This window comes from Lemur catta, chromosome 12 (assembly GCF_020740605.2).
Source record: "Lemur catta isolate mLemCat1 chromosome 12, mLemCat1.pri, whole genome shotgun sequence".
Taxonomy (NCBI): domain Eukaryota; kingdom Metazoa; phylum Chordata; class Mammalia; order Primates; family Lemuridae; genus Lemur; species Lemur catta.
Genome location: NC_059139.1, coordinates 76942456 through 76958434, shown reverse-complemented (window position 1 = coordinate 76958434; position 15979 = coordinate 76942456). Strand labels below are relative to the sequence as shown.

Sequence of the window (15979 nt, the reverse complement as noted above, 5' to 3'; positions counted from 1 at the left end):
CTCAAAAGGTTACGTATTGTATGATTGAGTCCATTTATTTGAAATTCTCAAGGAGATAAACCTATAATGATAGAAACCAAATCAGTGGCTGCTAGGGGCTAAGGCTAGGGGTGTTACTATACAGGGATAGTCTGAGGGAGTTTTTTGGATGATGGAAGAGTTCAGTATCCTGATTGTGGTGGTGGTTACATGAATCTATACATATGTTAGGCCTCACAGAATTCAACTTCAAAAGGAAAAAAGGTTAATTTTACTGTATGATCATTTTTAAAGATTAAGTTAAATTTAAAAGGGACTTTTTTTTTTAGGGAAAATCACCAAAAGCTGAATAAATGAGGCAGACAGCAGTCATAGAATGAAAGAGCCATATGGAGTTTCATTAGATATTTAGCTCAGTCCATGTGGAAACCAAGATGTGATGGAGCTTGTCCAAGGTCATTGGCAAGCCTGGGATGAATGAGAAGGCAAAGTTACACCCTCCTGCTTCAGTGCTGTTTCCAGGAAATGTTTAAGTGTCCTCAACTGAGAGATGTGCTGTGGAGAGTTGCAGAATAACTTTCTTCTCATGAATCCAGTTTAGAGAGGATGTGGTGGGGAGAGGAGCACAGAGGGAAACTGCTTCCTGGTACTTTGGAAAATCAGTCCCAATCTGCAGAAAAACTTGTTCTAATCAGTCTGTGATCATGTGTTTTCTGAGCAAACCGGGTTAGTTCTGTAGGGCTTCTGTTCCCAGCACTGTGTCAGAAGTAAAAGAAAGTCCAGAACGCTGGTCCTTGGTTGGCTGATGAAAGCTTCCAGTATAGAGGAAAGACTAAAAAATTATGACAAAAGTGTAAGACCTGAAAACCTTATAGAATTGTATGATTATTCCCCCAAATGCAGACAAATGAAGCAATCCAATATTTTATATCACTGAATTTTTTATTAATTATATATGAATTTAAATATGGAGATTCTTAAGGGAAATTTATTTTTTTTTTTACCCTCTGATATGCTATTTCATGGTTGTTAAATGGTTCATTCAAGACTGAAGAGAATGTTTAATATATTTTTCTATCTTGTTTTGTTTAGGATGACAAATAATCATAAAAGATATGACAAAAAGTTTTAATCCACCTATCATATATATTCATCAATGTTTCATTTCCCATTTTTTTCCTCTAGCTTTTCTTATGGTCTCATAGTCACTGAAAACCTCAGGGTAATAAAGTGGAGATATGTTAATAAATAAAACAATTGCAATTCTAAATTAATCAACCAAGAAATAAATTTGTAACTACATTATCAACTTCTTGTATATTGTAATACTGGATCACATACACTGTAAAAATTGAAATCTTAATAAGAAAAATATTACATATCTAGCTGGATTTGTGTCAAGAAATCTATGAGACTAACAATCTAAAAATTTCTTAATAAACTGTCATACCTTGAAATATTAAAAATACATTATATATTTCAAACTTAGTTAATATTATCTAAATAAAAGAGTTAAAGTGATAGATTTTTAAAGCTGTAGGACACTTTAAAGATACCTTTGTTACCGACCTTACAGATGAAGAGATTGACACAAAGAGTCACATAGCTAGTTTGTGGCAAAACTACTGCCCCCCAGTCTCCAGAAGTCAGTGCCTCACTTTCTTCCCTCTGCTCTTGAATGGCCTCTAAAAGTGGAAAATTTTTTCTGACTGGTTGGGAAAACTTTCTCATCAGTCAGATGGTCTTCTGGTAACATGGCCTAAAAACAAATAGAATATTTTCTTCCTAAATTTTTAGAGCACTGTGTTTTAGGGACAACAAGAAGGATTGTCCAAGTTGTAGAGATTTCTGTAATGTATGCTGCTATGTAAACAACTATGCCATTGTTTGAGAAATCCTACACATATTGTAGTCTAACCATGCTAATTCTCTAACCCAATACCATGAATTTCATTTTTCATCTGTCAAATAATGCCAAAGTCATCTTTAAATGAAAAGTCCATATTTAAGAAAGGTATGACTCTATGCTAAATGAAAATAGCCAGACACAGGAAAATACTGTAAGATCTCATTTATATGTGGAATATAAAAAAAGTTGAATACATAGAAAAAAAGAGTAGGAAGGTAGTTACCAGAAAGGAAGCCCAGGGGTGAGGGGGAGGGGGAGATATAGGTCAAAGGGTACAAAGTTGCCATTATGTAGGATGAATAAGTCTACTATCTAATGTATAACATGAAGACTTCCATTAATACTATTGTGTTGTATACTAGAAGTTTGCTAAGAGAGTAGATTTCAGGTGCTCTTACCACACGCAAAAAAAGAAAGGCAACTATATGAGGAGATGGCTATGTTAATTTCCTTAAATGCAGTAATCATTGCACTATGTAAATGTATATCAAAACATCATTTCGAACGCCTTAAATATAGACAATAAAAGAAAGAAAGAAAAGTATGACTCACTGGACATAAAATTCCGGCTGCTGGTTTTAAGAATTTGGGTCGAGGTTTCAAGGTGTCAAATTTGGGGAGAAGGAGAGTAAGATAAAGGAGAAAGAAAGAAGTTTTACCATTCGGACTACGAGGTTGTTGAGGAAAGAGGTGGGAAAGCTGTTTTAGATTCTGAGCAAAAATTCTAAGAGTATTTCCTTAGAACTAATATTAGTTATGGTGAGCTCAGGTCAGTTCGGTTTGGTCTAAATTCATTGTTGGCTTAACGGGCATGGAGGGGATGGCCTACAAACCCCAATACCACGTATTATTGATCTACAGTGGAATATATTCTGTGCCCAACCACTTACAAACAGGCCAACTATTCTTAAGCTGAGGACTTGTCTGCATTCAAGAGGCAGAATTTCTTTCTTTGTTTGGAATATGTAGAAACCCAATGGAAAACTTAATTTACTGGCCCTATTTTTATATTTCTCCTGTGTTCCTGCTCATAAGGCTATTTTCTCATGATCTTTTTCTACTTAAAAAGTTAGAGTTTAATCGGGATAGGGAAAGATGGTGGCTTATGAATTTATGTTGGGCACCAGGAGAGGAACCATATAAGCGAGTAGCCCTTCAGAAGGCCATTTTATAGAGCCCCTTCTTGAGCATTTTGTGCCCCTAGAACAATTCTGGAATTGTCATTGTGTCCTTTTGAAGGGAAGAGATCTGACTGGTAAATTCATTCATAGTTAAGAATAAGGGATTTTGATTGCCATCTCTCTGAAGGATATTTGTATTTTAAGAGAAAGAAATCCAAAAACTAAAAGAAAAAAACCAGTGAATGAGAAATTTTATGTAATGTGTATAGATGTGATGTATATATGATTCTATATGATATGTATACATATATATTCTCCCATCTATGTGAGAGACATTTTGGAGTGAAATGGCTTTCCTGGAGCCTTTTAAATGGTGCCACTGAAACCTTCCATAAGGCTGTTTTGAGGCTCAATAATGGCCAGAATTTCCATTCAGGTTTGGGTCCTGCTTGATGAATGTACTTGGTCAAAGGTTTGGGATGTCTCCAGGCTAAGCAGTTCCTCTCATTCAATAACACAAACAATGATAATGTCTTTGGTGGGAAAGACTGTGTTTCCGGCATCTGATACATGGCACAGTATGGAGGAGATGTATCACACAAGATGTAGAATGAATGGATGAATGAAAGCTCATGAAGGATGCAAAGTAAGAACCATAACAAAGGTGATCTATATGTCTTAGTAGGTGGAAGCCTCACATTGACCAATACCCCTCTTCAATAAATGTTTAAGATAATTTGCAATCGGGGAAAAAGCACACACATATATACAGTCCACAAAAGAAATACAAAAAGTAGAAAAGTCATTCAAGGAAGGCTTGGTAAGGATGGCATTGTGTTCACTCATTTAATCATTGAATCATTTATTTTGAAAATATTTTTTGAGCTTCTATCATGTTTCTGGCACTGTGTTAGGCATTTGAGGATTGCCTTCAGAGCTTACAATTGGGTTTGGATGCACAACAGATAGTCCTTCTTGGACATTGTCATGGAGAACATTGAGGGAGGCTCCAAGGAATAGTGAATGGGCATTTTTCTGGAGGTCATGAATGTAGGCAATGTATGCCTGGCCCCCAAGTCAAGAGGCCAAGAGGACATGCTCAAGAGATACCATATGTAGCAATGTATAAGAGCATACTAGTGTCCTGTATCTGTCACTCTGACTTCAGAAGTTTGTTCCCAAGATTTAAAGGAATAATTTCCCTCTGCTCTGCTAACAAGATTTGGCTTTCTCCATAAAAATTCTAGAAGAAAATGTAGGAAAAACTTTCCTAGACATTGGCCTAGGCAAAGAATTTGTGACTAAGACCTCAGAGGCAAATACAACAACAAGAAAAACAAATAAATGGACTTGATTAAATTAAAAAGCTTCTGCACAGCAAAGGAAATAATCAACAGAGTAAATAGATAACTGACAGAATGGGAGAAAATATTTGCAAAATATATATCTGAAAAAGGGCTAATATTCAGAGTCTACAAAGAACTCAAACAAATCAGCAAGAAAAAAAAAACCCATTAAAGAGTGAGCAAAAGACATGAACAGAAGCTTTTGAAAAGAAGATAGACAAATGGCCAATACATATATGAAACAATGCTCAGCATCACTAATCATCAGGAAAATGCAAATTAAAATCAAAATGAGATATCACTTCACCCCTGTCAGAATGGCTATTATTAAAAAGCCAAAAAACAATAGATGCTGGTGTGCATGCAGAGAGAAAGGAACATTTTTACCCTGTTGGTGGGACTGCAAATTAGTACAATAAGTATGGAAAACAGTATGGAGATTTCTCAGAGAAATAAATGTAGACTTACCATTCCACCCAGCAATCCCACGACTGGGTATCTACCAAAAGGAAAAGAAGTCATTTTTATCAAAAAGACTCCTACACTAGAATGTCTATTGCAGCACAATTCACAATCACAAAGATGTGTAATCAACCTAAATGTTCATCAATTCATGAATGGATTAGCAAAATGTGGTGTGTGTGTGTGTGTGTGTATTTTCACACACGCACACACACACACACCATGGACTACTACTCAGTCATAAAAAAGAATCAAATAATGTCTTTTGCAGCAAACTGGAGGAAACTGGAGACCATTATTCTAAGTGAAGTATTTCTCAGGAATGGAAAAACAAACACTACATGTATCCTACAATAATTGGGAGCTAATTAATGGGGACACACTGGCACAAAGAGATGTAAAGGTCGTTGGAAATCAAGAAGGGGAATAGGGAGGAAAAGAGGGATAAAACTTACTTATTGGGTATAGTGAACACTATTTGGGTGATGGGCACACTAAAAGCCCCAACTTAAGCATTATAAATGGTATCCATATAACAAAAACGTTTGTACCCTATTAATATTTTGAAATAAACCACCCCAACCCCTGCCCACCCCCCAAAAAAGATTTGGCTTTATTTCCTTTCAGAAGGATCTGAAAACTATTTTGATATTAGAGCCATGGCATGATATTGAGGACCTTATAAAAGAAAGAGAGAGGCAGACACAGAGAGGTAGAGAAAGATGTTTCTTTTGTTGATACATCATGTGTTTTTGCAGAACTGTGCCAAACCCATCACTCATTGCTTTCACTAATCTATTTAAAAGAGAAATAAAAGTTATCATAGGTTTGTCCATTTTGCTCTTTATTATGTATATATAGAGCTAGAGAAAATCTCTAAGCTAAGGGATAGGAATTATTTTATTTGCCCTCTATCCTGTGACTATGCCTATATTACCTCAATATTTGGTTTATAGAAGTAACAGGAAAATGTGATAATGACTTAATTGCAAAATCAATTCAGGGAAGTATTTCAGGAGAAGTAATTTAGGTTTTTTTTGTAGGAAAAGAGTCTTTCCTACAAAGTAAGGGTATGGTGTTGGAAGAAAACAATTATAATTGAGTTGCATGTATCTGAAACTTTTCTGTAGCTTGACTTGTGAGTGGGATCCACTTGTGTGAATGCCGCTGATAACTAGCAGTAAGTGTTCAATGAATGAATGATGCTCTTGAACCATAGAAACATTGTCTATCCCCATAAATATTTAAGGATTTAAGTAGTTAATCATTAAGTCGAAATTTCAGCTCAATATAAGGAAGAATTTTCTCAAATTAATTTCATTCAAAAATGGAAGAGAAAAATTAGCTTTTTTAAAAAAAGGAATGGATTATTTTGTAGAATATTTACTCTCCAATTATGTGTGCAAGCATAACAGAAATACTATGGGATGAAGGAATTTTGTAGAGGCCATGAATATACATCTAAGATGACTTACAACTCATTCAATTTATAATAGAATTCAATGATTCTCTGCTAAACATGTTGCCCCTTATTATTCAAAGCATTAATCTCTTATTAATTTCTTTCTTCATTTCTTCCTTTCTTCCATCAAAAGCATTGATAAAAATATTGATGAAAATTGATGTAAGCCCTATAGCTTCAAGCTAGGACATATATTTACATATATAGTACATATATTCATATATATGACATGATTTTAAAGATTTCCAGACCTCAGCTCTACAATTGGTTTATTTGGATATCAATTAATATCTTTTATCTATCATGAATATCAAGTGCCAAGCAGTGACATCTAGTCATTAAGATCAGCAAAACACCCTAATTGACTTTTTCTATTCCATTTGCTACTGAAAGGGATTGCTTATTTGGTGATTATGTCTACAACTTGGCAAAGGATCTAGACACCATTGAAACTGATGTAAATAAGCTACTTATTATAAGCAAGCCTCAGGTAGGAGTTCATATTTGCAACTTTTTCACATTAAACTTTCACTTAATGAAATAATAACAATTTGATAAGTATACAGAAATTTATAGTTTGTAAAGCAACTCCACATACATATTTGATATAGTGCTTTTTACATCTTATTATAGCCTCACGACAATCCTGCTATTATTATCATTTTACAGATAAGAACACTTAAGCTCAAAACAGTTCTGTGACTTTTCCAAAGTTACCAAAATAATAAGTGATTGCGAGTGAAAACTCAGTTTTCTGATTCCTAATTCCACATTCTTTCCCCACTTTATTAATAATTGATAAATGTTCTCATCAGTTTCCTCAGAGGTAACTGAGTTAATGAGGTTCATTAATTTTTATTTGAATGCTCTTCAGTGTAAAATGTAGGAATGTGATAAATGTAAATACTATAGAAATAGGCCCTGTAGAAACAGATTGTTGGCTTTAAAAAATTTTCTCAAAGTCCCTTTAGAAATTACAACAATCACATATAAATTTTTAATAAACATGATTAAGAAGCACTTAAATGTTTACAAGATCTTCTACTATGTAATGAAACTGCAAATCAAATTGTAGTATAATCCAAAATAGTAATATATCACGGCTGTGTCTATATGACTCTAAAACAGTTGTTCTATTTTTAATTTGATATTGCTTATTATTTAATTAACCCTTCTATCCTTTGGTCATATTTTTGACATAGCAGAAGTAAGGCCTCTATCTAAAGAAACATAAATACACAAATGAAAATTGAAGAATTCAGCACAAAATATCTGATTTTTCTTAGATAAATTATTTTGCTAATCATTTTTTTTTTAAAAAAATTGTCTTCAGGGTCTACTGAAGACCTTGAGCTTCTTGAATACTGAAGCTATATCTGGATTACATTTTTCTCCAACACATTGTTAGAAACGGAGGAGTGGTTCAACAAGTATGTATTGAATTGAATCAGATTTTAAGCAGATGAGCTTCTACAATATCCTATTCTTTGATCTTTGATAATTTTCCACAGCTGTTTACATTTCTCAACAAAATGAGAGCCATCACTTTTAACATGGATGACCACTCCTTCTTTTCTAAAACCGTCTCATCCCTTGGCTTGAGAACACCGCTCTCCTGGTTTCCAGCTCTCTGTCTTGCTTTGCCTCGGTCTTTCCCTCTAATGTTGATGCTTCCCAGGATCCCTTTTCTACCTCTTTCTGTTCCCTTCCCACATCACCCCTGGGTATTTCCATGTGCTAATAATCTCTAAATCTCTATCTGTAGTTCATAGCTTTCAGTTGAGACCTAGACCTATGTAACTAGCTGCCCCCTGGGTAGCTTCGCCACTTCAGTTGAATGTTGCACAGACACCTCAAGCTGACCTTAATCTCTTTCTCCACAACTGACTTCTCTTGTCATATCTGTCATTCACTTAGGCTTCCAAGTCAGAAACTTTGACGCCCTCTATCCCCCATTCTCCACTTCTCTAAGCCATTATGTCCTGGTGAATCTTCCTCCTTAATATCTCCTCACATTGATCTCTTTTCTCCATCCTCACTATCACAACTTTTGTAGAGGCTTCTATCCTTTCTCTTAAATGATCTGGCCTCCCAACCCATTCTCCATGCTACAGCCTGAGTTCTCATTATAAAGTGAAAATGTGATCAGGTCCCTTCTGACTTAAATTATGCCTCATGGGCTCACACTTGCCCTTGGGATAAAATCCAGCTTCTTGGTAGAGCCTCCAAAGCTTTCTATGATCTGACTCTTTCTCCCTCCTCTAGCTTCTTCCCTTGCCCTTGTTTTCTAGTGCAAGCCACAGGAACCTACTTTTGTTTTTCCATATATGCTGTCTTCCCTTGTGCATCTATACCACTGTAAGTGTCCCATACTTTCAGGTCAGAAATGAAGAAAGGAGGAAAGGAGGACATACCCCACTGCAGCAGATTGGAAGAAACAAGACATCCAGGGCAGTTGTAGTAGTGGCAGCTTCCAAGAGGAGAGGAAAATAGGCTGGGTCCTAAAGATCTGTGGTTAATGAGAAAATAAGAATGTAGTTTGGAGGTTGGAACGTCCTTGTGGGTTTATTGAATAGAAAAGACAAGGGAAACGTGTGGAGAAGAAAGAGGAAATGTTACTCACAGCCACCTTGAGAGCTAAGGGAACCACTGAAACTTTCTTGATCTCCTGATTCCCATAGTTCTCCAGTAGGTGACATTTCACCTGTCTTCTCCTCCCCTTTCCTCCCCTAATTAATTACAAAATTAATAATGGCTAGTATTTACTGAGAATTTAATATGCACCAACAATTTTTCTTAGGGCTTTATGTAATGTCTTATTTAATTCTCTCATCAACCTTATGAGGCTGGTGGTTTTAGCTTCATCTCACAGATGAGAACACTGATGAATATGAAGGTCAAATGACCTGAAATAACTTTCCAAGCTAACAACGCTAGGAAGGGGAGTGATTTGATCATATATCTGTCTAGAATCAGACTTAAAGAAAACTGACATCTCTTAGACAGCCTAGCTCTCTGATCTGTAGGTAAGAGCTTTGTTTTTATGGAAGTTATTTTATTGTAAGACACTTCTTTTATGACTGATACTAAATGTAAATTTTGTCTTTTATTTAATGATTTGCATGTGCATACTATGAACTTCTTGAGAAAAACTGGAGCACTATGACTATCTTTGTTAGACTATTCTTTTCTCCTTTACAGCAGATACACAGATTGTGAAATGGTTAATTGCGGCAGTTTGAGCTATCTTAACTGAATTGAATTTATTCAAAGCTAATTCAATCAATTGATTCAATGGCCTTACAGGGACATGACCTTTCTCATGAGGGAACTAGAGATACAATTTATTAATAACATTATTCCAAACCTCTATGTGTATAAACAAAAATCTGAAACTTGAAGTACACCAAAGAAATGAAACACTGTGAACTAGACGTAGTATATTAACAGCAACGCTTCCCCAGCCTCAGAACCCAATGTCACACCGAATTAGTAAGTTGTCAGCTACAAAAGAACAGAGATTTTTTTTTCAAGCATCCAAATGTGTTCTTACTTCTTTTCCTTATACCAAAGATATTTAGAAGGAAACATTTTTAAAAACTAATACAAATAACCAGCCTCATACAGACAAGACTCAATCACAGACTCAAACTTAAACATTCTTAAAAAAAATTCTTACATATTCTTCCCTTGAGAATCCATCTTCTCATGCAACTGGCTTTCAACCTAGCAGACATATTGCATCAATCCCCATGTGAACAAATCAGATAATTATATTAAAATACACTGTAATTGAGAGAAATGAGGCAGTGGAAGAACAGAAGTATGTGGGGAGAGGTATATGTAAAACAGTGGCTCAGAAAGAAATAGGGTTCATTTTGACAAATCTATCCTATTTGTACTTAGAAATAAATTCTTATGCTCTAACCAGAGCATAATGAATTCAGAGGCACTTCATCATTAGGCATGTACATGATGCTATTTCTTTGTCATCTGGTGGTCTGAACAAAATTGGCTTTTTGAGAATTGGCCACTAAGAATTTTTAGCAACATACTATTAACTCTTCAATGTGAATGAGATCCACAGAGTAAACTACTGGTGCTGTGTACAAAATATCCTACTCTAGTGACCAACAGAGATAACTGTTGGTCCACAATTGTCTAAATTAATCTAAGGAATAGAATAAAACATTTGGCTTATATAAAACATCAACTACACTATATTCCACATTTTGTGTGTATCGTGTGTGTGTGTGTGTGTGTGTGTTAGCCTATCAAAATCCAAGGTAATAGCTAGGCTGTGTTTATAGTCAACAACACAATAAGGAAAAGGATGTTGGCATGGTATTTTCAGCCACCTGGATGGCTAAATAGGGTTACTGCTAAGAGCCAACTAGAAATTATCTAGTGGATTTAATCAAAACAGATACTAGTTTAGAATAACTCAGACTAAAAGAATGTTTCCTCTCTAACTAGAATATTACTCTCTTGAGAGTAATTTTAGGAGGGAATTTGAAATCAATGCAAATCATGTCTTCAAGGATTCCCTTCACTGTGTGAAGGCAAAAGCTCTGCCCTGTATAGAATCAATGATGCAACTATTTGAAGAGCAGTCAGGATTTTGCTGATGAGCAGTGGGAATCATTTTATTACTTGAATTCCTTTTCCAGGAGCTATGATCAAAGCACCCACGAAGGTTCTGCTTTGTTCTTACCATCCATGAGTGTTCCTAAAAGAGAAAGTAGAAAATTTTACTGCCCAAACTGCAAAAGTTTTGTAAAAAATTGCCCAGTCTTTGCACTTGGTTTAAACTGAATATTAGTGTATCATATTAGAACTTAATTTAATCACTTAAATTAAGAACACATGTAAGCTATTTAAATTAACAAAAGACAAAGCAAACAAATAGAAAAAGAAGTTATATGTGGTGGATGGGTTGGGCGGGGGGGGAAAGTAAGTGCATTGATTCATGCAATTGGTCAGTTTGATGCAAAGGGCAAGTCAGTGAGAGTAGTCAAAATAGCCTCTATGAGTTGTTAAGATTTAGTCCAGTTTAACAAATATTTATTCTGCATTTCCAACCATGTGATCATCATTGTCCTAAGCGATAGAATAAGACATTGTCCCTGCCTTAAATGTCTTAAACATACAAATTGATACTTGCAGTTTAGCTCCATACATTGGTGGTGAACATATGAACAAAAATTAGAATTTCCATAGCTGTTGGAGTTAAAAAATTGAGCATGGGGGAAAAAAGAGAATCAGAAAATGTGTCACATTTTCTGTGACCAAAGATGGAATTTAAAGATAAATACTGACCAAGATGGCTTGAATATTCCCCTCAGCTTGACTAAATTTTACACAGGCTGCTTTCTCCTTCTAGGCCCTTGACTGCCCTTTGCTAGAGGATTTACTTTAGAAAACTTGTTATTGCAAATTCTTTCCCTACCTTCTTTGGGATATAAATCTTTTTAAAAGTCTCTTGCCAGTTCTACAGCTCAGGACTGTCTTTCTCAAGGACCGTGAAGCCATTCCTTTGAAATGTAGTCATCAAGGAAAACAGAGCCCTGTCTCCCAGTCTCTGTGGGAGAACAGGAGCCTAACTTCCATGGAAACCAATTAGCAAGCACAGGTGGACTAATCATAGGAGAAAACATTTGCAAGCTCAGAAATAACTCAATGTTCTGTACATATCCCATTGATCAACAGTGGACAACCCTGTATTTCAAATACATATATATGTTTAGGACCTGCAGATACAAAGACCAAAATATTTTGTATTTATAAATTAAGCGCTGACCCCCTAGGCAGTCAGGAGTACCATTAAACTTGCACAGGCTGCTAGATGAGATGAGTCACTGATAATCTCCCCAGCATCCAGCCTCTCTTCTGCCTCCATGTTTCTGCCATTGCTTGTGCCCCAGTCATGTCAGTCCATGGCATTGCCTGTCACACAGAGAACAGTTAGCCAGAGGGAGGCTGCAGTTACCTATCACTAGCTAGCAATGTGGTGGAAAGACCTAGATGCCCCATGTCTGGAGTGCACCTGTTGGGTAAGCAGTGCCTCTGGGTGTGCATTCTGACCATGGAGGTCCTGCAAATCACTGCCTGTCTCCTCTGACAAGCCCCCTGGGCTCCAAGGGGAAGAGTTGTTACTACAAGTTCCCTTTCTCTCCTGTCTCCCTATTAGATAAGGCAGAAAATAGAAATTATGAAGTAAATGTGCAAGATTGAACATTAAGTTGTAAAAATGTCTTGTAGTTGACTTAAAAAAATCATAGCTGGTGTTTTATAGCCACCTAGTGGCTGAAATTGGGCTTTGCAGTTGGAAATTTTATTTTCTCTCAAACATATTAGCTCTGTTCTAACTTTATTTGTTATCTAAAAACTGCCTCGAGATCGATAATGTATGAGAAATCTTAGATTAACTGAGGAGATTAAACATTCAGGAAGTTTAATGTAGAGTCATTTCAGAATGTGTCCTAAAGAGCCTTTAAACTTCTGGGCTCTCCAAATGGACACATTTGACTAAAACTTGGTTCTGAGGGTGTGATGATGGTAACAGTCATTACATTAGAATAGCTAACATCATTTGAGTGCTTACTGTGTGGCAGAAAATATTCTGAATGCTTCTCAGTACTGCTCATTTAATCCCCAAACAACTCTATGAGGTAAATTCTCTTATACCCAATTCTTAAAGGAGAAAACTGAGATACCGAGAAGTGAAATAATTTGCCCCAAGGTCAACCAGCTGTCACCTAATGGAGCCAAGATTCAAAGCCCAACATCCTAGCTCCAGAACCTCAAGATTTTTTAGCATAGGATAGATATGTGCATGAGGTACACTTGGGACAGTGAAATCCAAAGGGCTTCCCACCAATTTAAAGCTGTCACTCGTATGTGGATGGGTTTCAAACACGTGGGAAAGACAGAAGTGCCCTAGGAATGTAGAGATAGAACTTGATAAAGGCATTTCTCAGAGACATTTCAGACAACAGGAACTTGACTTTAAAAGTTGGCATGAAATGGACGGGCACAGAGGGGGAGGTATGGCCCCAGTGCGAGGGAGCAGCAGGATCACTGGAGGAAGCAACGCCTTGTATGTGGGTGAGGGATGTGGGTGAGTGTAGAGAGAGATGCAGATGAGGCTGAGAACGGCCACCGGCGAAGAGAGAAAAGTCAGGAAGGTCAGTTTGGGCCATATTACTCATGTAGGATCTTGATGTTGGATTAAGAAGTTAGATCTTTAGCCGAAAGATTATGGAGAACTACTGAGAGTTTAAAAAATAATATTTATTGCTTGTATAAGTTTCAAAACCAAGGCATGGCCAATGAGGAATATCTGGAAACTAAGAAAGATACAAAGCTAAAAGAGTACCTGTAACTCTACTGTTCTTTGTTAATATTTGGAATATATCTTTCAGTTTTTATACTACCCACATACATTTTCCCCCAAAATAATCTTTTGCACTTTACATAATCATTATACAGTATTTTAATGATGTAATTTTCTCTTTTATTATAGTACATGTCTATTATAAAAAAAAATAGAAATAGAAATACTAAAGCAAAACTAAACTAAACAATAAACAATTCCAAGCTCCTAAGATTAACAACTATTTTTATTGTGTGTGTATGTGTGTATTCTTTTGGAGAAAACATAGATACCATGAAAAAAATAGAATAATAATTTAAAAACTGTTTTAGACCCTGCAGTTTTCTCTTAATATATCATGAAATTTTTGACATATTGGCATGTGCATTTTTACAGTAAAATTTAATGGCAACATTGTATACAAAATAATTTACCCAAGTGCATATTTATAAATTACCTTTGTGTTTTATTGAAAATCAATTAGCCATTGATGGGTCCATTGTTGGACTCTCTATCTGTTTTATTGGTCTATTTGTCTATCTTGATTCCAACATCATAATCTTGATCAATGTTTCTTTTTACCAAGACTTGAAGTGAGATAGTAAAAGTTAGATAACTTTTTTCTTAATTTTCAAAGTTGTTTTGGCTAGTCTGTGTCCTTTATATTTCCATGTGAATTTTAGAATAATCTGATAACATCTATAAATGAGCCTGCTGAGATTTTAATTGGGATTGTATTATCTCTATAGATCAAATTGATATTATATCCATAAACATAGCATTCATTTCTATTTATTTAGGACTTTAATTTCTCTCAATATTTTTTTTTAGTTTTCAGTGTACAGGTCATGCACATTTTTTCTCATATTTATCCCTAATAGTTTATATTTTTATGCTATCAAAAATTGTATTGTTATGTTGATTTTACTTTCCAATTGTATATTGCTAGCATATTGAAATACAATTGATTTTTTATATTGATCTTGCATCTTCCAATCTTGTTAAACTTACTTCTTAGATGTAGTAAGTATTTATAATTCCCTAGGGTTTTTCTACATAGGGAATCATTTCACCTGTGAATAAAGACAATATTACTTCTTAATTTCCAATGTGGATGTATTTTATTTCTTTTTCTTGAGTGGTTGGACTGGCTGAAACACCTGGTACAACGTTGAATAGAAGGGCTGAGAGGAAACATTCTTGCCTGATCCCTCATCTCAGGGGAAAGCATTTCATCTTTCATCATTAAGTATGATGTCAGCAGTACGGTTTTCATACTCAACCTTTATTAGGGTGAGGATGTTCCTTTTATTCCTAGTTTGCTGAGTGAGACCAGATGTTGGATATTCATCAAATGCTTTTTCTTTGTCTATTGAGATGATCATATTGTTTTTCTTTTTTGGACTGTTAACGTGGTGAATTATATTGGTTTTCAAATGTTAAACTAACCTTGAATTCCTGAGATAAACTCCACTTGGTCATGACATACTATCCTTTTAATAAATTGTTAGATTTGTTGTTAGTTGATAAGAATTGCTGTCTCTATATTCATGAGGAATATTATCCTATAGTTCTCTTATAATATTTTTTTCTGGCTTTAATATCATGGTAATACTGTTCTCATGGAATGAGTTGGGAAGACTTCAATTTTCTGGAAGAGTTTGTGTTGAAATGATGTTATTTCTTCTCTAAATGTTCGGTAGAATTTACCAGTGAAAGTGGAATTTTTTGTGTGGGGGAAGGTTTAAAACTCTAAATTCAATTTGTTTAATAGATGTGATGTTTTCAGGCAATCTATTTCTTCTTGAATAAACTTGGTAGTTTGTATCTTTTAGGAAATTTGAAATATTTCTTGTTTCTTAAGGTGGAAGCTGATATCATTGACTCAAAATCTTTCTTCCTATTTACTTGAGATATTTAGGGCACAAAAATGTCTCCTCTAATTACTGCTTTAGCTTTATACCATACATTTTTATGTGCTGTCTCCGTTTTCATTCAGTTAAAAAATCCTAATTTTTCTTTTGATCTATTTTATGACCCATAGTTTATTTAGAAGTAATTTAATTTCTAAATACTTGGAGTTTGTCCAGATAATTTTCTTTTACTAATTTCTAATTTAATTCCATTGTGGTCAGAGGACACACTTTTTATGTCTTTTGCTACCCTGTCTTAATTTGAAACAAAAATTTAATGTCATATTTTTGGATTTGTAAGTTGTTTCTAATTTTTACGCTATTACAAACAATTCTTGGATCAAGATGAATTTGGAATCTGTGCACCCATTCTTTATTATTTTCTTAAAGTACCAGAGACAAAAGTTTTAAA

At 35.1% G+C, this 15979-nt stretch overlaps 1 long non-coding RNA gene across 1 annotated transcript; it reads right to left on the bottom strand.

The window, feature by feature from the left end:
- Window positions 1–241: 241 nt before the first annotated feature.
- LOC123648399 lies at window positions 242–10064 on the bottom strand. Its single transcript, XR_006738616.1, has 4 exons — window positions 9959–10064; window positions 4824–4854; window positions 1549–1738; window positions 242–811 (listed from the first exon to the last, which is right to left on the bottom strand). It is a non-coding gene; the product is annotated as an uncharacterized LOC123648399 (long non-coding RNA).
- Between the last annotated feature and the right edge of the window lie 5915 nt (window positions 10065–15979).